Source organism: Oryctolagus cuniculus, chromosome 6 (genome assembly GCF_051225735.1).
Source record: "Oryctolagus cuniculus isolate XC-2025 breed Fujian yellow rabbit chromosome 6, ASM5122573v1, whole genome shotgun sequence".
Classification (NCBI taxonomy): domain Eukaryota; kingdom Metazoa; phylum Chordata; class Mammalia; order Lagomorpha; family Leporidae; genus Oryctolagus; species Oryctolagus cuniculus.
This window is the reverse complement of record NC_142872.1, coordinates 25781373-25806397: the sequence shown is the minus strand read 5'-3', so window position 1 is coordinate 25806397 and position 25025 is coordinate 25781373. Positions and strand designations below refer to the sequence as shown.

General features: G+C 44.0%; 1 long non-coding RNA gene across 3 annotated transcripts in view; it reads right to left on the bottom strand.

Annotated features, from left to right (window-relative positions):
* Positions 1-11126: 11126 nt before the first annotated feature.
* Positions 11127-25025, bottom strand: part of LOC149126065 (uncharacterized) — a 296586-nt gene continuing 282687 nt past the window's right edge. For 2 of the 3 annotated variants that reach the window (XR_016236141.1, XR_016236144.1), the window contains one exon: positions 11139-11169. This is a non-coding gene — a long non-coding RNA (uncharacterized LOC149126065). Of the gene's footprint in view, positions 11170-25025 lie in introns of all 3 variants that reach the window. The other variant, XR_016236143.1, reaches the window with a different exon arrangement.

Genomic DNA, 25025 nt, shown 5'->3' with positions numbered 1-25025 from the left:
TTGGGGAGACAAAGAATCCTGAGGTCTAAATTTAACGTTCATTTTTCAAAACTTAGCAGCACTAGGGAGAACAGCTCTCACAAGTGCAATACAAACTCAGAGCATAACATTTCCTTTGATACCATTATGCCACTTGAGCCAAAGTAGAATTATAATTCAAATAAAGCATTTATTGATTGTTTTGTAGATTTTTGTCATGAAACCCTGTGTCTTGGAATCCAAAGGCAGGGAGGTACAGTTTAGCATGTTACATAAGAAGTTATTTTGTACAAAAACAGTGTTTCTGTCTTTATTAACACACACTCCAGAACCTATAGGCATCCTGTCACTACATAGTGGGTCCAGACAAGGCAACCAGCATGGTGGGTGAAGGTCATGGCTGTCAGCCTCACACCTGGCTGAACGCCTGGCCATTCCCTGACTCGAGGTGAGCCTGGACAAATTCTCAAAAACTCAAGGCTCCATTTTCCATCTGCAGAAGAGCACAACAGTAATGGTGACCACATACAGTGGCAGGAACTGATGAGGTTCTGTGTAGCGTGTGCCCTATGTATGATGGAGAAAAGGTCCCCCACTATCAATAGCTTATTACCATTCATTAGAAATAACTGAAGCCAATTATCCACTGCACTTCTTTTATGATCCCTCCAATGTTCCACTCTCAGTGGGAACCCCTACGACGCCAAGTGCCCTATGACCTTCTGAAGTCCTGAGCGTCTACCATCTAGACCCACGTGATCCAGTTCTGACTCAGACACTGTGGTGGATTATTCCCTGACAAAATCTGGATGTGCAGTTCCTGTCACTTCTCTTTTGGGCCTTCTGTAAGATGACTGATGGCTCGTCCCTATTTCTGCTGTTGGTAAGCCACTGCACATATGTATTTGCCATCATCACTCGAGAGTGACAGCCAAGTCTGTCGGGGCATGGGAACACAGCCTGGGCTAGAGCTGGCATTCCAGCGCATTGCAATAGAACAGATCAGGTTCCAGGGACAGATTCCCTTGCTCTTTCTCGAGATGTCTCCCAACCTGTGGCTGTAACTGGCAGCAGCCATCCCAACATCTCAGGAAATCAGCCAATGCTATTTCTTTTTGTGTTTCTTGTTACAATGGCTTGAATGGTCAGATATTGACATATATGCGGCTTAGATAAAAGGAAATGGCAGCATTACATCACAATGCCAGGAAAGCAATTATTGCAAACAAGGAACATTTACTAGAAAATGCCTATCTTAGAATTCTCCTTGACAGGAAAAATAAATGACATAAGACCTTCTGCCAGACTCCTTTCCCTTTTTAATATCATGAAGGGAGATAAAGTTTCTGGAGCTCACCAGAAAGCACATTTCCAAACAATACCTCCATAAGACTTGTCTCTTCACATAATAATGCAAATATCTTATCTTTGGGCCTCTTGACAGCTGTTCACTTTCCTGAATTTCTTTAATTGGCTCCATATGGTGAAGTCCCTACTGTGGAGCTCTGATTGACAGCAGTGGCAGGGCCATGAGCAGCTGTGGCCACTGGAGCTCCTCCTGACTTCAGTGCAGAGGCAAACCCTGTCCCTACCTCTCAGTTACTTGGAGATGAGACACAGACCCACGGAGGGAAGTTTGGTAACATTCATAATCCAGCTATTCTAAAGTGGCATCAACTTTATATTTAATAGATGGCAAAAATTTTTTAAAAACTTATTTAGTCCCATTTTTTATTTGTTTATATATTTGGCAGACAGAACCAAAAGAAGACAAAGAGCTCTAATATACTGGTTCACTACCCAAATATCAGTAATGACCGGAGCCAAGTGGAGATCAAAAGTGGGAGCTGGAAGGGCCGGCACTGTGGCAGAGGTTGTAAAGCCACCTTCTGCAGCACTGACTTCCCATCTGGGCACCAGTTCAAGTCCTGGCTGCTCCACTTCTGATCCAGCTCCCTGACAATGCACCTGGGAAAACAGTGGAAGATGATTCAAGTGCTTGGGCCCCTGTACCTGTGTGGAAGACCTGGAAGAAGCTCCTGGCTCCTGGCTTCGGATCAGTCTAGCTCTGGCCATTGCAGTCATTTGGGGAGTGAACCAGAGAATGGAAGACCTTTCTCTCTGTTTCCCTGTCTATAACTCTTCCTCTCAAAAAATAAATAAAATCATTTTTTAAAAAAGTAAGAGCTGGAAACTCAATCTGGTCCCCCCACATGAGTGGCAGGAACCTAACTGCTTGAACCATCACCTGTTGCCTCTCAGGGTCCTGGAGTCAAAGTCTCCATTAGGGAAAGTGATGTGCCATGTTCAAGGTCAGTAACAAATGAATGACCTGAACTCTTGCAGGATTTTCTAGTAAAGGGGCTTAGGAAATACGTGTGGAGTTTGAAGGCAAAATCAGGTCATCAGTATTTCATTGACTTTATACACACACACACACACATACACACCAAGCTTTGCATTCTAGAATTCTGCATCTTAGATTACTAAAAGATGGTAAATTTGAGCAATAAATGTGTCCACCCAGAAAATGATGAAAACTAAGAACCTAACAAAAATGCAATCATGCAAATAAAATAAGAGTTACTGTGCCTCCTCCTCACCCAACTGCTTAATTCCCCTTGGGGAGATAAGATTATCTTCCAGACACACAGCAAATAAGCTGAAAATAATCACAGAGCATGCCGTGTTGTCTCAGAATAGTTTTATTATGATAAAATGAGTGCAGAAGCACTGTAAACATTCTGAAGAGAACGCAGAAGAAAGTGAATAATAAATGCTAATGCCATGATTCATAAATTTAAAACGATTACTATTTTGACATGTCAGTGCAGCACTGTTTCTCTGTGTGCATAAGTGGATGAGTGCTGGGATCATATTGATCCTGAATTTTGTAATCTGGCTCTTTATTCCCAGAATGTGATAATGTGCACACGTGTCTGCATCATTCACTCCAAGCCCTCAAAATATCCTGACAAACTTACATCACTACAGTGATATGAAAACTCCCGGAAGAAGACTCGGGGGCAGTCTTGTTCTCCACGGCAAGAGAGGAGACAGAAAGGAAGCACAGTGCGGGTCCCAGTGTTCTCCTACTGAGACTGAGCTACGCCTGCGCCTTCCTGTGTTATTCAGTCACCTGGCATCAGCTTCCCGCTGTGTGCTAGGCAAACAAGCGCTGAACACTCACAGTGGGTTACAGCAGTCTGTCAAGAAGCTACAATCTAATCGAAGTTTCATAGGAAATAAATCCTTTCGATTGTTATCAGGAGAGTCGACAGAAACCACACTGCTTCTTCACGTTTCTGTCTCTGATCATCTAGACATCTCTGGCCTGATGCAAACAAAGAACACTCCTAGGAAGCTGTCCCAGTTCATGACCGGGAAATGGAGCATGGCTCACTACTGTGAGTGAAATGGTATCTGAGACAAAACGGCACCTTGACAGGGTTTTACAACTTAGCTATTGAATACGTGGACCTTAAGATTATAATAAGCCCTAAACAAATGTGACGAAGTCTTTGCCATCAATGAGTCTGAAAACCAGCAAAGAGGGCAGTATATGAACAGACGCTAGGTCTCCAGTGAAGGTGAGAATACACCTGTACTCTCACAGAGGCAATGCAGATATCACGGTAATTCAAAACAGGGAGACAGAACTATAAAGTTAGACAGCTGTAAAAATAAATGAAATGGATCTATATGTCTGATACAGAATATCTTCTAAGACACAGACTTGATTCAACAAGAGAGAAGTCAAATAGTATGCACAGGAAATTTTATTTGCCATCATCTATATAGACCACCATCTTTGGAAAGACATTTCAAGAGACTGAAATCAGAAAACGCCTCTGGGAAGAACTGAGAGAGTTGAATGGCTGGCAGACATATTTTCACTGGGTACCTCCTAACATTTGGTTATGTGATTTTGTTTTTACTCTACACAATTATGACTTTAAAACTTAAACTACAGGGGCCAGTATCGTGGCACAGTAGGTTAATCCTCCACCTGTGGTGCCAGCATCCCATATGGGCGCCAGTTCTAGTCCCGGCTGCTCCTCTTCTAAGCCAGCTCTCTGCTGTGCCTGAGAAAGCAGTGGAGGATGGCCCCAGTGCTTGGGTCCCTGAGCCCACATGGGAGATCAGGGAGAACCACCTGGCTCCTGGCTTTGCACTAGCACAGCTCCGGCCATTGTGGCCACTTGGGGAGTGAACCAAGGGATGGAAGACCTCTCTCTCTGTCTCTCCCTGTCACTGCCTGTAACCCTACCTCTCAAATAAATAAATAAAATCTAAAAAACAAACAAATAAAAAAAAACCAAACAAACAAAAACTACAGGGGCCCGTGCTGTGGCATAGCAGGTAAAGCTGCTGCCTGCAGTGCCGGAATCCCATATGGGCGACGGTTCAAGATCCGGCTGCTCCACTTCCGACCCAGCTCTTTACTGTGACCTGGGAAAGCAGTGGAGGATGGCCCAAGTCCTTGGGCCCCTGCACTCATGTGAGAGACGAAGAAGCTCCTGGCTTTGGATCGGCACAGCTCTGGCTGTCGCAGCCATCTGGGAAGTGAACCAGCAAATGGAAGACCTTCTTTCTGCTTCTGCTTCTCTGTAACTCTGCCTTTCAAATAATAAATCAATCTTGAAAAAAAAAAAAAAAAAAACAACCTTACACTACAATGATCATCAAACAAGCAAATAAAAAATGGAGCTACTACTTCTGGTGCAAGAGCAAAACAGGACAGGGTAGGAAATGATAGATAAGTAATGGTTTTATGGAAGAATGGGCATTAAATCTGGGCCTTGCACAATGCGGAGGAGACAGACCTTACACATAGGGAAAAAGAATTATGGATCAAATTTCTGCAAATATTGCACCATTGTTCCTTCTGTTTCACAACCACCAGTGGACTGCCCAACGGATAATTCCAAAGCCCATAAACAAACACATGCTGCATTCCTCAGAACAGGCCATCTATCTTCCTGAGGAACAGTTTGTACTCTGAGTGAATTGCAGGTTCTTACTGAAATGTTTGCTGCAGGTAGCATTTTGTTACTTCTTGGCATCATAGATGGGGAAAGGAAAAACAAATCTGCCCAGTGGCTTTTAAATGGCCTCTCCACATGCAGTCTAATCCCCAAGGCTGCTTCTCCAGTGGGCCCCTCCCTGCTGAGTGGAGTCTGCTGTGGATCTGGCTCTGGTATGGCAGAGGCCAACAGGGAAGTTTTTCTGTCCTGCCACCTCTCCCACTTCCTGCCAACACGAATGCAAATTAGGGGCTGGGCTAAGCAACTCCTGCTTAGCTCCATTGAGATGCTCCACCTCGTCCTGTGACTTCTGCGCTGTCAGAAATTCCTGTGAGTTTCTGACCGGAGGACAGTGCCACCTCTGGTTTCTGTACTGATGCAGCTTTCTTCTTGACTTCTTCACTGGTACTTCACTGGGTCCTTGTGACCAATACATGGGACAGGTGGGGCCACTATCTGAGGCCAAAGCCCATCCTTGCTTCACTTGGCCAAAGGTGGCTTAGTTATTGACGCATTTTAGGTAATTAATCCAACTGCAGTCCATATCAAGTAAGAAATAAAGAGAGGATGGGTTGGGCGTTTGCCTGTGGGTGAAGATACTGATTAGGATGCCCATGTCCCAAATCTGAGTAGCAGTGTTTGAGTCCTGGCTCCTGACTCCAGCTTCCTGCTCGTGGGGAACCTAGGAAGGAGTGATGATTGGGTTCCTGCCATCTACACAAGAGACCCCAATTCAGTTCCCAACTCCCAGTTTTGGCCCGAGCCAGCCATTATGGGCATTTTGGGGAGCAGAGCAGAAGATGAGCTTGTTCCTCTGTCAATCTTTCTCTCTCTCTCCTTCTCTCTCTCTTTCTCTCCCCCCACCCTCTCTCCTCAAATAACTATTTTTTTCAAACTTTTAAAACAAGAGGGGGGTGTTTGAGTTGTATATACACAGACTACAGATCCCAGTCCTAGCACATCCCAGGCAGCACACTGGCCTTCCTGAGTCATCTCATTGTGTGCAGAATGGAAATGTTAACAGTAGCCAGCTCCTGGGATAATTACGAGGGTAGAAAGAGATGGTACAGCTAAAGCTCCCACATGTGCCTGGCAAACAGTAATTGCTGAAGAAATGTTTTAAAAGTTCCCCCAGTCTTCCATCATTGCTGGATCTGGTGTGAAACTCAAACGATCTAATGTAGATTCAGCTTTCTCATGCATGGGTTTTTTTAAAGGTAAGTTTTTTTTTTTTTTTTTTAAAGCATAGTTCATGGTACAATTGAATTTCATATGATCCTAAGAGTAGCATAAACAAAAACCCTAGCAGGACACATCCTAGCTGTCTAGATAGGGGTTTGGGGGGAAAGCCAGACATCCAAAAACCTCTGACTCACATTTTTTCTTCTGGAAAGTGAATTTCCATTTCCATTAAAATTTCACAAAGATGCAAACACTTCCAAACAGATGAAACTATACTCATGTTATAGTCTGTTGGTTTTTCTTAGTAAGTGAAGGGATCCGTGATTTCCCAAGTTAAGATGTAAGGCTAGAGCAAGGATTAATAGGGAGACACTCTGAGGATCCCAGCGGATTTACTGCAAATCATGATCAGAGGGCATGAGTTACAGGCCCAAGATTGGGCCCAGTCTCTCTGTGGAGAACGTTTCCTTCAGTTGTAATAGGTAAACAAAGACTTGCTTTTCCAATCATTTCATAATGAGAAATGGGTTAAACTGGAAACCTTCTCTAGGCAGAAAATTGGGCGGACTCAGGGATACACTGGACAGATCACTCATCGGCAAAATGAAAGCTTTGTCTAAGAGAGGCACATCAATCAGAATCAGAACGCGTTGCTCGTGACCACAACCATTGTGCAGGAATGCTTGTCACAGATCAGCCTGAGCCAGCTCTCTCCCCAGTGCCCAGCGACCCACCACCAAGGCTGCACCTCTGAACTCTGTCTAAAACCCTTGAGTGACTTCTCATTTCTTCCAGAAAAAAGTGTCAAACACTTAGCATGCCCTGTGTAGTCCAGACCTTTGTTACTTCTGCCATCACACACTGCATTCTGGCCAAATTCTCCAATGGAACATACTTCCATTGCCACAGGACCTTTGCAAACACTGTCCTCCCTAGCTGGAGTGCCCCAATAGGCTATGCTTAAAACTTTAGAACATAGCTCAAGGGGCCGGTGCTGTTGTGCAGTGGATGAAAGCCCTGACTTGAAGTGCCTGCATCCCCTAAGGATGCAGGTTCTAGTCCCCAGCTGCTCCTCTTCCGATCCACCTCTCTGCTATGGCCTGGGATAGTAGTAGAAGATGGCCCAAGTCCTGGGCCTTTGTACCCACATGCAAGACCTGGAAGAAGCTCCTGGCTTCTGGCTTTGGATCAGCACAGCTCCGGCCACTGCAGCCACCGGGGGGGTGAACCAGTGGATGGAAAACCTCTCTCTTTGTCTCTACCTCTCTCTCTGTAACTCTGTCTTTCAAATAAATAAAATAAATATTTTTTTAAAAAAGAACATAGCTCAAATGTCTACAGTACCCTTGACCATCCCCTTCACAACTCCTAAAATTCTAATGATTAATTGTGTATTAATTAAATAATATTATCTCTCTTTAAATTCCCCATTAGAATAGAAATTTTGAGGACAGACACTGTGTCTACATTCTACTCCTAGTGGTTGCATAGGACAGATGTTCAATATACATTCATTGACTACACGAATGAATTTTCACTCTCCATGGTTATCAGAGTATGGCCTGTAAATTTCTAAATGCAACATTTTTTTTTAACTGAAATGTTAAGTCACTCAGCTCCATGAGAGCTGGCTTGCAGAGTTAGCCCTCCATATCTGGGCTTCTGCATCCATAGATTCAACCAACCATAGATGAAAAATTATCTAAAAATAAAAACTGCATCTGTACTGAACAGTACAGACCATTTTTCTTACCAGTTCCTAAACAATATCATGTAAGAACCATTTATACTGTACTAGGTATAATAAGTAACCTAGGCACAGTATAACATGATTATCTTTTCTGCGGTATTATAAATGATGCAGATATGACTTAAAGGATACGGGAGGCCATACCGGGGTATGCATATACAACACCATTTTATACACTGACCTTGAGCATCCATGGATTTTGACTTCTGCAGGGAGTCCTAGGACCAATCCAGCATAGAGATGGAGGCACGGCTGTGTCTGTGAGGCGCTGTTTGTGCCTGTGGGTGAGTATCTTACCCATCTGTGTCCTCATCCTTTCTTCTGTTCTCTTTCCCTGGGGTGCATTTTTGCTCACTGCTCACTTGCCCTGCATTTCTTCACTCCCTGCATCATGTGCGCACGGATCACTTTTGCCTTTCCTGACCCCTCAAAGGCCAGCACCTTTCTGGGACTCGGCAGCCCCGTTGCCATTCGCCATTCATGCCGTGCAGGCCAAGAGATCTTAAAATTGCCGGTTATATAGCATTACTCAAAAGATAGATTTTCCCTCTCTTTCTGTTCACGAGGCTGGTTTTAGGGCCATGAACACTGAAGCAGTGATTTTTTTCATCTCTAGGATGAATTTTAGGAGTGCCATGAGTATTTCATGACTCCCCTTCATAATCCTTCTAAAAACAATGACAAAGCAGTTAACTGTTCAGGAAGATGAAACTTTTACAACTTTGGATATGAAGGCAACTGGAAAATAAGTGAACATTTCATGTAGCTTGTCGTGTCTGGGAAACCTGTGCAGTAGGAATTCGTTCATGTGTGGGCTGTCTACTAATGGAGTGAGTGTTCACTGAGTTTCTGACTCAAGCCAGGGACTCTATTTTCACCAGCTGGTGTACAAGGCAGAAGACACTCCTGCCCTCCTGGGGCACACACTCACTGCAAGAAATAAAGAGTAAGTAATAAAATAGCTATTCATTCCAAGACCAAGGAACGCGGTATGTTTACTCCCAGCTCACTCCTTTCTATCTTAGAATAATCAATCTCCTTATGGTGAAAGTCCACTGAAAACCCAAAAAAAAAAAAAGAATCTCTGCTTGACATGAGGCCCCATTTCCCTCAGCAGCCTTCGTTTTTCATTATTCCAAAAATTTTCAACTTGTTAAAAAAAGGGATCTCTCATTTGTAACACCATGGTTTTGCCTTCCCTGAAGACAGGATTAAGGTATCTGAAAATCCGCATTCTTCCTCACTTGCTTTTCAAATGAGACTGAGCACATCAGCTGAAATTCTGGGCAGTTTTCCGAGTTTCCCATCAAGATGGGCTCACGGCTTGTGGATGACATTCCTAGTTGTTCCATTCTTTGGAGATACTCTGAGGATACCCAGGGAGGTATTTGTTTATCTTACTTCATTTCTTGATTTTATCCTAATTACTGCATGTGAGCTAAGGAAATAGACAGTACCCTGACTTGGAAGTCCCAAGGAACAGAGCCTTAGCCTAATTCTCTGAGCCTCAATTTCCATGAAAAATAGAGAAAGAGCAAAGAGAAGAAAGCTACAAGTATTAGACATAATGAATGTGAACTACTCAGCACAATGCATATACCTTCCAGGGTGCAACAAATGGTTGACAGTATTAGTACTGAAGTGTCAGCTTCCACTTATTAATAAGCATCCATCATGTTGGTATAGAGTATACACACAGCACTCCTCCCTGTAAACAATGTCCATTCATCTCTCATTAGAAAAAGAAGGCTTAAACACTGGAGAATTGGTTCCCTAGGAGCTCATCTATTTCAGGAACATGTGTAATTCATTCAACAACTATTAATCAGGTGCTCGCTCTGGGTCAGGCTCTGGGCCAGGACCCAGGGTTTTAGCAGGGACACAGGCAGATGTGAACACAGCTCCTGACAATTTGAAGCCTCATCAGAGAGACTATAATTCTCATGAGTGCCTTAGGGTGACATACAAAAGTCAGGGCCCATGCAGCTCTGCAGTGTGTGAGGCCATCCCTGACAAGCACGGAACTGATGGTAATGGTCATGATGATGATGAACTTCATTTCTGTCTTGAAGAGGTGATGGTATTCTCTATTATCTGTCTTCTAAAGGAAGGCTTAGCCACCTTTCCCTACTCATGGCAAGAGTATTTGGACCTAGGAGAGAGTTCCAGAGACAGTCCCCAGGGAAGGTAAATCCTGTGTGCGGTGAGTGCTGCCTGCTGACTTCAACCAGACTGCATTTCTCTCAGGCTTGCTTCTCATGCGAGCGTGGCAATGCTCAGACACTCATTTTTATGAGAAGTCGGATAGCTTGCATCGCTGTATTTTCTCCCAGGGTTTTCATATGCACATATATAATCATTTTGCCACCCATTTTCTTTCTTGCCTTTTTAAAACTTAATACTATGGCATCTACTCAAGCACTGATGCTTGAATTTATCCCAAAACCCTCTTTTCCAATGTTATTCCAGTCTTTTTTTTTAGGTTTAGATATTACATATCCTCCCTTTTAGATGAATTCAAATGAAATTGTAATGACAGTAGTAATGATACTGTAAACTTTTGCACATGCATTTTTTATCATGTCACTAATCATTGCTAAATTTCTACAAGACATGTTGATAAAGAGCTTTACAGATTTTGAACTTCTTGCAATTTATTGCCGAATGTCATTCTAGAAAAAGTTACCAATATGCATGTTCACTAGCAGGGTATAAATACTTAACCATCTAGCATACCTTCAGTATTCTGAAGAAAAAGAGAGAGGAAGGGGGAGATTCCAATTCTAGTGAACTGTAGGAGGCATTGGTATCCTCCTTTAGTGATTGCACCTAAAATGCACACAGTGAAAATTCACGGGGCAAGTCTCAGGCACGGGTTACACCACCAAGTGAAGATTGAGCTGGTTAAACAAAGACTGTCCAGGAGACAGTATCATGGATAAGCTGCTGGCTGCTTGGCTGCTTGGCTACTTGACTGCTTAGCTCCCTGGCCTTGACACCAGCCCGGGGAGGTAAGTATTACAGCCCACTTGCAGGCCAATCACTGGGGCCAGCTGACCTAGCCAAGACAGCAGATGCTGCAGCAGGCCAGACTCTTTGCACTAGCACTACATGGCCTCCAAATGAAATGTGCATTAAAAGCAGAGGACAGACATATTTTGATGAAGTATTGAACTTAGATTCTTACCTTGAAATGCACAGATCTAGCTTTGCAAGCTGGCCCAAAAGCAGCTGGAGGGAAAAGAGAAAGAAGACAGGTTCAGAGTTTCCACTGGGAATGCAGGGTGGGGCTGAGGGCAGGGTTTCTGGGTACAGGGACCTGTGGTCTGAACATTCTTTAGGCACAAAGGAGATAGCAAGAGGCTCCCTGAGCAGCCCAGACGTTGAGGAAGCGGAGAAGACAGATGCGACTTTTTAGTTCTCAGCAATCAACATTACAAAATAGAAGCTTGACATTTTATTATGGAGTATTTGTTGTTCAATTATTTTTAATATTTATTTTATTTATTTGAAAGGCAGAGTTACAGAAAGAGGGAGAGACACAGAGAGAGACAGAGGTCTTCCATCTGCTGGTTCACTCCCCAAATGGCTACAATGGCCCAGGCCAGGCCAGGCTGAAGCCAGGAGCCAGGAGTTTCTTCCAATCACTGACACGGGTACAGGGGCTCAAGCACTTGTACCTTTCTCCACTGCTTCCCCATGCACATTAGCAGGGAACAGGATTAGAAGTGGTGCAGCCAAGACTTGAACTAGCACCTGTATGGGATGCTGGTGCTGTAGGCCACAGTTTAACTTGCTACACCACACCACCACCATTGTTGCTCAATTAAAAACACACAAAAAGGAGTCAGTGTCATGGCGTAGCAGGTAAAGTTGCCGCCTGTGATGCCAGCATCCTGTATGACCACCTGTTCTTGTCCTGGCTGCTTGGCTTCTGATCCAGCTCCTTGCTAATGCTCCTGGGAAAGCAGTGGGAGATGCCCCAGTTCTTGGATCCCTGCACCCACATAGAAGATGTGGAAGAAGCTCCTGGCTCCTAGCTTCAGCCTGACCCAACCCAGGCTGTTGCAGCCATTTGGAAACTGAAGCCGAGAATGGAAGATCTTTCTTTGTCTCTCTGTTTTTCCTTCTTTCTCTCTCTGGAATTGCACCTTTCAAATAAATATTTAAAAAAAGGAGAGATGAAATCTGAGCCTACAGAACTCAGCCTTCTCTGTATTATGTGAGAACCTCCTTTGTTCCACATCAAGAAAGCCTTGGTTCTCAAGAGTAGCAGGAGTGACAGAATGAGAATTTCCCATAGTCTGCCGTTTTTCTTTTTCATTTACTGTACACACAAAGTATCCAATAACATTACTGATACTGATGCTCAGATTGGCGACACTGTGACTACTGAAAACATCAAACTATTTTTGTTTCAGTTTTACACTTGCTCCTCCTATACCTATTGGGGTTCTCTAGGCTCTATGCTGTCACAGCATATGGTAGTTACAAACCACACCCTCTCCTGCTTGGTCTCACTCTGGTTTAGTTCTGCAGATTCCTATTTACTTAATGCTCACTGCCAGTTCTCATATCTATGCCTCTCTGACATCTGGTGAAAAAAAATAGGAAGACCATAATCTTTTATATTATTTTTCTTTCCTGAGTTCAGTCATTTAACTTCTAAGGTTTTTCTTTAAAATTTTTATTAATATAAACAGATTTCATGTATTTCATATGAATAATTCTAAGAATATAACAATATTTCTCTCCCTCTCTCAATCTACCTCCTTCCTACCTGTTTTATTAAATTTTGCAAAAACATAATTTAAATCTACTCTACAATCACAGGCTTAATACAACACTAACCATAATATTCAGCAAGCAAAAAGTAGAAAGACCGCAGTTCCACAGGAGTATACGCAAGAATGAAAACAGCAACCAAATCATTAGATGCTGTTTCACTCTTAAACATTTTTTGTATTCTATATTAACTACTACATATCAGAGAAAACATACAATATTTATCTTTTGGTGACTGGTTTATTTCACTAAGAATAATGGTTTCCAGTTGCATGCATTTTGTTGCAAGAGATAGGATTTCATTTTTTGAATGGCTAAGTAGTATTCCATAGTGTGATATACCGTATTTTCCGATTTGTGTTGTTTTTGATGTCTTATGTAATTTTCTTTTAGCTTGTTTTGAAATAATATATTTAATTCTGTTTTGAGAGTGTAACTTTCTTCTTTCTGTTGTACTTCCATTGTCTGCAGGAATATGACTCTGTCCCTTACTCTCTTTTTATTACTAATAACTAGACACAGATTTTTCTGTTGCTCATTTTTATGTGTAAGGGGTTCTCTGAACTTCTAGAATGCAGCATGGTTCAGGATAGCTTTATAATGCCACAGACCACAGAGCTCTCTCTTCAGTGCTTGTGCAATCTTCAAAAATAGTGGCTTCCTGAGGTTTCCCGGCCCACTTCCTCTCTGATGTCACCCTTCCTTGTCCCTGGTACCCACATTCTGCTCAGTTCTGACTGCACATCCAGCAATTACTCCTCAGGGCAGCCCTGTCTCAGCAAGGGCTCTGGCTGGTGGGCATGAGAATTCGCAGGTCTGGGCCACTGCTCCCCATCAGCCTCATTAGAGCAGACTCCGGGGCCTCACCCAGTGCTGCCAGAGCAAAATCACACACGCACCCCTCCCCCATCTCAGCCTCTGTTCCCAGCATGGCCTGAGGTACTTTGCAGGGAATGCCTGCTAGCTACTGGATATCTATCAGTTATTTGGGGTTTTCCTGTTCTGAGCTCTACTGGATACTGACTGATGTTTCATTCTTGTTCTCCATAAAAAGGACAACAGCATGGAGATCTTCTGGCTATTGGTTTGCTCCTACCTGCTCATGCTTCCAGCACCTCCTCACTGCTTTGTTTGTTTGTTTTCTGGTAAATGTTGCCTACAGCTTGGCCACGGAGCTGCTCTAATTTCACATGGAATTCCGAGACTGTGAAGCTTGACGGCCATCACTATCACCGCTCCCAAATTCTCCTAAGCGTGTAAAATTTTTAACTTTTCTAAGAAAACAGTCCAAAAAGTTTCCCATTTTTATCTTGATATAATTTTATTATTAAATAATGTGTGCAGACTGGAGATATTCAGAAAGTATAGGGAAAACAATGAAAATTGATTATAATTCTATCACCCAAAGTATCTAGAGCTTTTAAGAAGTAGGTACGTTTTGCAGCCTCTTCTGGGTGCATCAGTAGAACACACAGTGATATATGTACATCCAGATAGATATGGATATAAAGTCTAGAACGTAACATTTGGATCTACTTGACATCTCCTCTTGTATCTAACACTTTATAGTTAACAGAACATGATATGCCATTGCCCACGTTTTTACAGATTTGAAAGTTTGACTTCTGTCCAACAAAAGGATCCAAATGTTCTAAAATTTGAGGAACTTTAAAATAAATGGCATTAGGTAAAACACTTAGCCAATGAAAGAAAAACAGAGTTAGATTACTTTCCTTAGAACATGCACAAAAATGACTCCTAACATAAAAGGGTTAAATGTGTTTAAATAAAAAATTAAAATGAAACACAAAAACAGGGAAACAGGGAAGACACGTCTAAGCATAAAAGCAAACAGACACAAAAGAACAAATTGACGGAGCTGACAAGGAGAAAAGTCACATCCTTCCTGGCTTTTAGTTCTTGCATTACCCAGCACTCAGCAACTACTAAGGACTTGACTCCTCTGGTATTCAGACTGACAGACATTACCTGGTTTGACAAGGTTCTGAATCAGGACCCTGGAATGAGAGCACCCACTTTTGCAGGCCATCACTTAATTCAACACTGAGAATCTAGGATGTGGTAGGAACAGGTTTTAGTACAGAATGCAGCCTTGAGCTAGACTGTGTCCTGGCAGGGTTGGCAGTGACAGGAGAGTGAAGGCTGCTCTTTGCTTTGCCTCATTCAGGTCAGTCCCTAAGAATGAACTGCAGGAATCCAAATTTAGAGGACATTCGCCACTTATAAGAGATCAAAACAAGAAAATGTACTTGTAAAAAAAGTACATTTAAGAGGTGACCATGAACAGCCCAAGAGTTTACCTTCTCAGCTTATTTAACGTCAGCTTCCTCCATGATGCACTAAGGAAAACACAACATTGACGTGGTTGGGACTACCATCCAAGGGAGACCACAGGACACAGATGAAACCTCTTGATACTTGCAAAGCTTATTCATGAATACATCCCTGAATGAAGGGTGGGCTGGCTGTGTGGAACACTGAGGCTCTCCTGGTGTTGTAAACGGCACCTTGAGGTACAGGGCAGGGTCAAAGTTGGGCCCGGGGAGAAGAGTTTATCGGGCGCTCACTCCCAGGGCTTCCCCTGCACTCGTGCTACCCCAAGGGCAAACATCTACTCGGATTGTGTGTCTCATTTACTTTGTTCACCTCGTCCTAGTGCAGGCCCAGCTCCTGTGATCCCAGGTGGTTCCCCTGGGTCTTTTCCCATGCAAATTGATATTTCAGAGCTCCCTCAGGACCAAGCTAGTTTCTGAAGTAGCCTAAGGGGAAGTTCCACTCAGCAGACAAAACAGCATGGGCACCTCTTCTGTATGCATCCCCATGTCCCAGGCAAAGAGCTAATAATGGGAATTGGAAGAGACAGAGACAGAGAGAGAAACTCTGTTAAGGAATGTGGCTTGATTTGTAAGAACTAAAGCTGAAAGTGGCAAGAGTTGGAACGCAGGACACATCTAATGAGGTTGCTTCAAAAGACGATTGCCACTGTTTAAGTTTGCTTAGTCCACAAAACAAATCAGTATTGGGTTTGTGGCTGGGATTTCTAAGTCCATGCTCACCGGGTGCCCTTTGCTGTCTTGGAGGAATGAATCGGACTTTGAAAGAAAATAATTTTGCATGATTACTTTTCTATTTTCTCCTTCAAATAGTGCTGGCTTTTACAGTGTGTTATTTTGTTCTACTCTCCATTAGCTTGGTCTCTTTCAAGACATTAGCATCCCTGGGCATTTGGTGGGAGCCCTGCTGACACAGCTCAGATTCTGTCTGCCCAGCAGCTCTCAGATGTGGATGAAGAGCACACTCCACCCACACTGAGCTGAGAATTTAGGACAAAGGACCAGGCTGGCTCTGCCTCTGAGCCCAGGGAATCAGTTTCTGCCATGGGCCTCTCCTTCTCTCGTGTCCTGGGCTACCCTGTATTACTACCCATCTCAGCACTTCTTTGCCTGTTCGAATGGAGACAACAGCCATTTTCTCTGCCCTTGCATTTCTTTGTTTCAGGAATGATTATCTCCTTATTCTTCCCGCTCACTGTCTCTCTCCTGATGGTCCTCAGCAGGTTCACCATAAAAGCCTCCATGACTGTCCCAGGAAGCATTCTTTCACTAGAGAGCCAGCTTTCTCACCGATTGCTCAGCTCTACTGCAGGCGCCTGGGCATACTTCTTGCTTAAAATAGCAGCCCAGTTTAGCGACAGAGACATAATCCAAGTTGTTTCCCCAACCAGGACTTAATCACTATAATAATAGAGTCATTATATAAACTGACAACGGTTTTTGTATTACAAGGGTACTTCAAAAAGTTCACAGAAAATGGAGAATCAAAAGAGAAATTTTGGTGGAAAAACAGTTTTAAATCGATGCCTAGTTTTTTCATAAAACACATTTCCATGAGCCCTGGGAAGACTCTGCATACTGGCATGAGCCCTCCCACAACTTGGCTCCCACCTGCAGTCCCCAGGGCTCCTTTCCTACAGCTTGCTGCTCCCTCTTTCCCTCACTCACACACTTTCCCACTCACAGCCACTTCTCAGGTCAGACTTTCCATCCCCATCCCACCACCTGCTGGCCTGCACACCTAAGCCCACCTTCCCTGTGAGGTGTCTTCTCAAGATGTACCCTCCTCCTCAATGAAATCTTCCCTAACTCCCCAAACCTCTCTGGATACACAGTTCTGACTTTTGACCCAAGGCCTTTTCCAAATCTGTCTCGACAGATCACTACTGAAGATCTTCAAAGAACAAGATCAGAGAAGGAGCCCCCTTGTATTTGGGGGCCAGTCCTGGTGGTGGGAAGTACTTCAGTGGCAGATACTTCCAAGCTGGGATTTATCATGCAGGATACAGTGATGTGGCCCTTGGGCCCACAGGGGCCATGCACAAAGCCACACAGGGTGCAACGAGCCAGGCTCGCCTCAGTCTGCTGTAGAGAGCAGATGGAGACTGATTTAAATTCAACAGACATTACTGAGTACTCACCAGCCAGGCCCTCTACTAAGCACTGGGGAGACAAGGCAGAGACTACACTGGAAGACTGATAAATGGGCTATGAAATTCAGATTTGTTTTCCTCCCTTGTGGTGAGTTTATGCAGTGAGCCTCAAACCTGGCTGTGCACAGAGTCGCCTAGGGAACGTGCTTTTAGTATTTGTTTATTTATGCATTCATTTTAAATTCATTTATCTTGTAGGAATAAATAATACATTAACTGGATACAAACCCAACAGTCTGAAAAAGGCACACAATGGGAAGGATCCCTTGCATCACTGTGTCACCCGGCCAATGCCCTCCCTGGAGACTTGCCCATTTGTTTGATGTCAGAGGGGATACTTTAAAAATATTTTTTAGTCCACCATAAAGTGACTGAATGAGAATCTTTCTGATTCCCAGGCGACATCCTGCCATCAGTAGATCTGCAAAGCTCCTCAGCTGATTCTGAGGTGCTGACCTATAAATTGGCCTTTTGCAAAGTAGGTTAGTGGAGGGGCAGAGGGAGAGGAAGGAATATTTCAAAGGTAACAGTGAAGCAGGAAGACTCTGACTGTAGATGGAGAACAGTGGGCTGCAAAAGGCTCAGATTTTTGTGATATGAGAAAGAGCAAAATTAGCAAATGACCCCAAGAAGCCTGATTTTTGTGTCAGCTTCTGCAGCCCATGCAAGGGAGCCCACACTCAGCTTCCCACTGGGCCTTCCCTGGGAAGGCACCGGAAGCATATGCTTCAGGGTCCCCTTCCCAAAAGCTTGCTTCCTTCTGTGTTTGGGGTGACTTTCACAGCACCAGCGCTGGGACTCTCTCCATAGCAGTGGCGGCATTCTTTGCCCTTTGACTGCCAATTTTCTGTCCTTGTTGTGCATGGAAGCAACCTCAAGAGACTTTCCCCCTTCCTTTCAGGAGCTAGCTGTGAAAACAGAATTCTGCTGGGGATTCGGCAAAACCAGCTGTAATTGAAGCTCTGCCTCGTCTACTCTTCAGAAGGCTCCTGGGAGCATCACTGGACAGAAATATGAACATGGGGATACCTAGAACACCCACATGTATGACGTCAGACACAAAGAGACATTTTCTTAACACCAATCAGGCCCACCAGGAAGCAGGCAAGGCATTCCAAACTCACCTGCAGTTCACCCCCAAGTTCAGTAGCTAGGGCCATGGTGTCCGTGGAATCAGATAAATAGGCCCAGCGTCTGGGTAACAGGCTCCAAGCCAACTAGCACAGGCTGGCTGGCTAACCCAGTCATGAGCATCCTGTGTTCTATAAACTGGCAATGCTCTGTGGAAACAGGCTAACCTGTCTGTCATTCAGTAGCTTCTTTTATGAGGTACAGCTACTGGGAAGTTGGGGAGGGAGAAAATGTAAATTCACAAGGCACTGAGGGTCTGCCATGGACAAGGCCTGGCCATGCCATCTCCTGATGCTCACCGTAGAACAGTCACACAGTCAGGGCAGCGCCCGAGGCTCATGCGTCAGGCTTCTCTGTGCTCCTTGAGTGTGAGGGGCCTGGGGAACCTGGAGCCAGTTAACGTCCCATGTCTGTTTCTTCATTTATAAAAGAATGCTTACATTAACACGCTGAATACGAACTAACACAGAGCTCAATGGGGACAAGATGTGGACTGCAGGGTGAGAACTTCTGTTGCCAGAAGCAGATGTTTGAAGCAGTTTCTCTTCAAAACAGCTTGTTCATACCACCTAGTACGTAGCACCCTGCCAAACATGGCAGCAGCAGCAGTTAGGTGGTATCAGAGACCTATCCTAAAGCATTTATTTCCAATCCAAAATAGTGCTGTATATTGTGTTTGCCATAAATCCACATATTTTCCTCTTCAGGTGACTCTAATTGCAAAGTAGCGTTTGCTTTGACATTTGAGACTAGGACCAAGTTTGCTACCACCATTCCATATGAGCACACAAGGCCTATCCTTCAGCCAGATCCTATGTACAATTATAAGGAAACACAAGAGCAGGTGCTGACGATCAGATTAGAAGAAAAAGGTGACAACCTCACGCCAGGACCCATGGCAGAGCATCTTAGCAACATGATCTTTCCTGCTAAGCACTGTTAGTGTCCTCAAGGGCATTATTACACACGTCCTATAAAACTGGATCCTTCAAAAGATGGATCATCCTGAGGTTTGTGGGGACATCAAAGAACAATGTTACCCTCAGCCTCATTTTCCTCTTCAGAAAATGTAATCTGGTGTCTTCACCTAATATGTTATATAGTAAAACAATGACAAAATGTCCTTTCATAGGAAAAAAGGAAATAATACTGAGTTTGGCCCCAAGAAATCCCAACACTCAGCTCTTCTTCCTAATAGTTTATTATTTCGCATGTTAGCACCACAGCTCTCTCCAGACAGCCAGCCACCCTTCAGCCATGGGAGAGACGTTGGTGATTGATTGTCGACCAGCTGTCCATCCTTTCAGCAAACATTTGTCAATCGTTCACTGTTATCCATAGTGAATCAAAGACATTTTCCAAAGTATTCTGAGTTTCATTAAGAGATTCCCAAATAACCATCTTGCTTACTTCTTTAGGGGTCTGAGATTATAAGGGTTCAAGGCATAGAGTTTACAGCATCACAGATCCAGACAGAACCCTTTGAATGGTGATAAGTCATTACACCTGTCTTACAGGACAGGCCCCTGAGTCCCAGGGAAAAGGGACATTTTGACCACACAGAGGAAGAGCGTCATCAGCCACCCTGGCCACCTTTCTGATTTTCATCAGAGCTGTGACAGACAACGCTGTCATAAGAAAATACCACAGACCGGGAGACATAAAGAAAACAATTACATTGCATGGTTATGGAGACTGGAGGTCCAAGAGCAAGGTGCTGGCAGGTCTGATTTCTCCTGACATCCCCTGGGCTTGCAGACGACTGTTCTGTCACCTCGCAAAGCCCTTCCTTCGTGTGCACACATCTGTGCTCTCCTGGGTATGTCCAAATTTCCTCATTCTATAAGGACCCTAGTCAGATCAGATTAGGGCCTCATTCTGACCTAACCACCCTCACAGCCCCACTGTGACTTCAGCACCTGTGTAAAGGTGTCATTCTGTGGTCGTGGGGGCCAGGGTTTCGATATGAGCTTCAGAGGAATGCAGTTCAACCATAACAGTTCTCAATGTCAGGATGCTCTTCACCTTTCATTTGACTAACTCCTGAATCACCTTCCCGAATCCTACTTAGATACCATTTCCTTGAAGAAACCCATCCTGAGACAAGCTTGGGTCACTGTGTAGGTACACTGGGAACTATGGAGGTAACTGGTCACATTGGTCTCCCTCCCTGGGCCTTCGCCTCTGAAGGGCAGGTGGCTGGCTAGTCATGCTCACTGCTATAGTCTCCATGGCCACCGAGTGTCCAGCACAAACTAATGACTCAAAAAACAAACTCTTGAGGAAACAGATAAGTGAATGATTCTTCCAAGTAGAGCATGAAAATCACAGAGCCGCCTTGGCATTATTATTTTCAAACTACCCCTGCTTCCTTGCCTGGCTTACAGTGCTCATGCCATAAAATCTTCCCCAGGCTCCAAAGCCCAACTCAAACAGCACCCCCAACTCTTCTCCCTCCTCAGAGCAGACTCGATCCTTCCTCAGCAATCACACTGCATGTTCTTTCACGTGCTTGATTGACACTTGACAGTGACATATTAGTAGGTTGTGGGGCCACACTGTGGCATAGCAGGTAAAGGCACCTCGTGCAGTGCTAGCATCCCATATGGGGGCCGGTTCAAGTCCTGGCTGCTCCACTTCCAATCCTACTCTGTGCTATGGCCTGGGAAAGCAGTAGAAGATGACCCAAGTCCTTGGGCCCCTGCACCTGCACAGGAAAACGCAGAGGAAGCTCCTGGCTCCTGGCTTTGGGTAGGTGCAGCTCCAGCCATTGTGGCCAACTGGGGAGTAAACCAGCTGATGGAAGACCTCTCTCTCTCTCTCTCTCTCTCTGCCTCTCCTTCTCTGTATAACTCTGACTTTCAAATAAATAAATAAATAAATAAATCTTAAAAAAAAAAACCACCAAGTACGTTGTTTGCATTAAGACAAGGGCTGAGTTTTGTTTAAATCCATGTCCCTGGCACACAGTGTAACTCCTAGCACTCAACAAAGACTTGATGCTTTTTAGGAGGCAGAACAGCACCAAGTGCAGTAAAGAGCCGGTGGGGAGGTTGTACAGCACTCCCCAGTGATTCCAGACACTTTGGGGTTGCTGCAGCTCTACCCACCCCAAAGGTGTCAGCAGGACTGGGGAGTCACACTATTTGCTACATTTTCCAGAAACAGCTGTGGGGTGGCTCCAGAAGGGCTCTACTAACTGAATATGGAAAGCCTTTGGGATCCTCTCCTGAAAGAGCAAGAAATAAAAGAAGAAATCAAACAAGCCTGTAAACTCTTTGGGAGCTAATTTAAATTGTGATAAGTATTGTCCCTGGTTCTTCTGTCTATGCTTAAAGAGAGTAAATCACACAGCACTGAGCCAGCTGGAAGGAGCAGGTAGGGCACAGGGACCCATCTAGCCCACTCTCCATGTCATCTGTGGCCCAGCCTCTTTGCAGAAAATGAGTCACTGCATGTGCTCCATGTCTCTGGCAGTCTGGAGAGATGGAAGTGAGACATCATGAATGAGAGAGCCTTCTGGAGGGCTAGCCAGTCACTCCAGCTGTGCAGGGCCTTGGTTAGCTTCAGCGCGGCTGATGAACAAAAAAGATAAGAAAACCAAGGTTCCTCAGAGGGACAGATCCAGCTTTTAACTGGCAGCAATTATCCCCAGTATATGCGACACCCTGGGGCATCCACAGGTTTGCAGAGAATGCTACTGTTTAGCAAAACTGAGGACCCGTCCTTCCAATTCTCCAAACACGTGGGTAGGTAGCTCCATGCATACGGGTCCCCTGCACCTGAGCACTTCACCTGCCAGTGAAAACCACCCTGTCCTGCATCTCTTCCCTTATCTCAACACAGAGGTCGACACAGGGACAATACCACACATGCTTAAAATCATGGGTTCCGGGTTTGCTCAGGCCTGAGTTAGAATCACAGCTCTGCTGCTTACCAGCTCTGTGACTTAGAAGGGGCATCTGACCTTTGGCCTCCTTATCTCCGTGTAGCTGTCCCGTGGGGCTATTGGGAAGCTTAAATTAGACACAAACACAGAGTCTGAGGCATGGCAGGTTCTCCATAAACAGGAGCCACATGATCGTGTGCATTCGCTCGGGTCTGCTGCTTTCTTCCTTCCAGATTTGTTCTCTTGAGCTTTTCTGTGTTCTTTATGCCTCCTAGGCTCTTCTTTCTCAAGCCAAAATGAACCCACTTCACTCCTAGAATTCTACCTCCTATTGAATTTCCTGTCCTGGGCACTGTGAAACTTACACAGTAGGCCCAGTATCTCGTGCATCCACAAGTAAACAAGCAAGAAATGCAGGTTCCTCTCTCATTATGGGGGTCTGTGAAAATCTGTGGGTTTCATTAAGGAACTCCAGAGTTCAGACAAAAACTCCTCCTGCCCCACAGTACCCAAGCAATTCCCCAATGCCTCCTTGCCCCACAGTGCCCAAGCAATCAACCAGCATTTTTCCTTTGCAAACCATGTTTAGAAAACATAGTCCAGCTACAGGAGATTCTACCTCGTATTTCTGAAAGTATTCCAACTTGAGACTCATGTTTTTTTTTTTTTTTTCTTAAGCAAGCAGCATAGTTATTAGCTGCAGGATATGTAAAGGGCATAGAGAGTCACTGAAGCATTGAGCTGAGAAGTACAAATGTCATGGGCAGAACGAAAACTGTAAATACAGTCACAGACTTGAAAGTGCTGGGAGCAAAAGAAACAGCTGTGAGTAAAATGTCCTTGGGAAAATAGTTATGATGTTGATTCAGGGTATCTGTTGTTGACAATGGGAATTGCTAACTACACGTCTCTTCCATGTTCTGGAATATGACAGATGCTCAGTACAAAATGCATGTAAAATCACCCTTATTCACAAGGCTTCATCTCACGGAAGTTCTGCACCAATCTCACTTTGTTCACTCTTTAATGTATGTGGTGAGCATGACCTCTAAAGACCCTTTCTTCTTGGTCTCTACATTCTCCACCAGGGTCTCTGCACTACAGCATCAACATGACTTGGCTCTTGGGCACCATCAATGAGGTGCCAATGGTACACATATGACTAAACATGATTTGCTGGCTCTGAATCACGACACAGTACTTTCTTCCATTCTTGCCAAAGAATAACACCACTTTCTTATCAGAGATTTTCGGAAGTATAAACTGTCATAGAAGCAGTTGTCTCACAAGTGATAATGCCTGGACTCATTAAAGGGATAACTATGTAAGATGCCGTTTTTCTAGATAGATCATGGCAGTCATCCCCTCTCTATAAATTTGATCAGAGGCTATTTTTATTTAACTTATCCTTCTTTGGCAGTGATGGATGGGTTATTTGCACATCATACCGAGTGGCTATGGTCATCCTGTCTAGGATCCCCAAAAAGGAAACATTCTGATGGAAAAAAAGGTAATGAAGTCCTCTACATGGGAACCTGGATGGATCACATAAGAATCATGTAGAGTAAAAGAGACCAGAAAAAAAAAAAGCGAAGATGCTGCATAATTCCACAATTACGAAGTTCAGAAACAAATCAAATACATAGTGATAAAAGTTAGAAAATGGTTAACTGTGAAATAGCTGTTGACTGAAAAGAAGCACAAACAAGCTTCATGGAGTTCCAGAAATGCTTGATGTTTTTTCTTGGTTGTAATACATGCACACAAATACTTAATAGTTTGTTCACTAAATATTCATTTATTTTACTGCATGCTTATTATACCTCAATAAAATAATATTTAAGACTAAGCAAAATTTTACAATGCAGACAGTTGGGAACACATAAATGAGACACCATGGATCACAAGGCATCACAAGATGAGACATCAACCAAGACAAACTGCAGAATTACTTTTCAAATTGGCCTATGGGGAGGAACCATTTATTGTAAACTGAGGAGGATATGTCAGGTGATTATCATGCATTGCATTGTTGTCATTAGCCACTGATAGTCCCTTATGGAATTAACTCCTAGACATTACCAAACCTTCTAAGGTAACTCCTTTACCTACCCAAGGGAATCAGAGTACACTGCTCACGACATTCTTGGGGAAAGCTGCATCAGGGACAAGCGACAACAGATACATCTTTATTCACTTTTCCACTCAGAGAACATCATTTCTAACATTGGTTCATTTCAAACTCAAAGAAGTGTAGTTTTTCAATAATAAGAATTTATATTTCTGTTAATGCCAACCAAGTTTGAAAAATAATCCATCTGGAAAAACTGCATTAGCTGTGAAAATAACATTTCAATATTTAGAGTGCAGTTGGCTTAACAGGAAGCTTCCCTCTGTGACCACATATAGGCTGTGCCTTTTTCAAGCAGTTCAGCCTTTCAGAACTTCTGAAATCCATTTAGTCTGGAAATTACTAGGGTCTAGTTCAATCAAAAAATAAGCCTGGGTTGCTAAAGGGTACAAAAGCCATCATAGGAGGGAAAATCAATTTTGCAATCCCTTACATGGCTCTCAGCATTGAGATCTGAGTGCAATGCCCATGACAAGCAGCAGCTGCTGTCAGAGCTTGCCACAGACATCCCTCATGGACAACTGTGTCTACCTGGTTGGCTTAAAGGTCATTTGTTGTCATCTGTTGGGACAAGGATTTCTTTAGCACCTTGTTTACATGCAGTAGTCTGTACAGCTGCAAGTAAGGTTTTACTCTAGTACTTA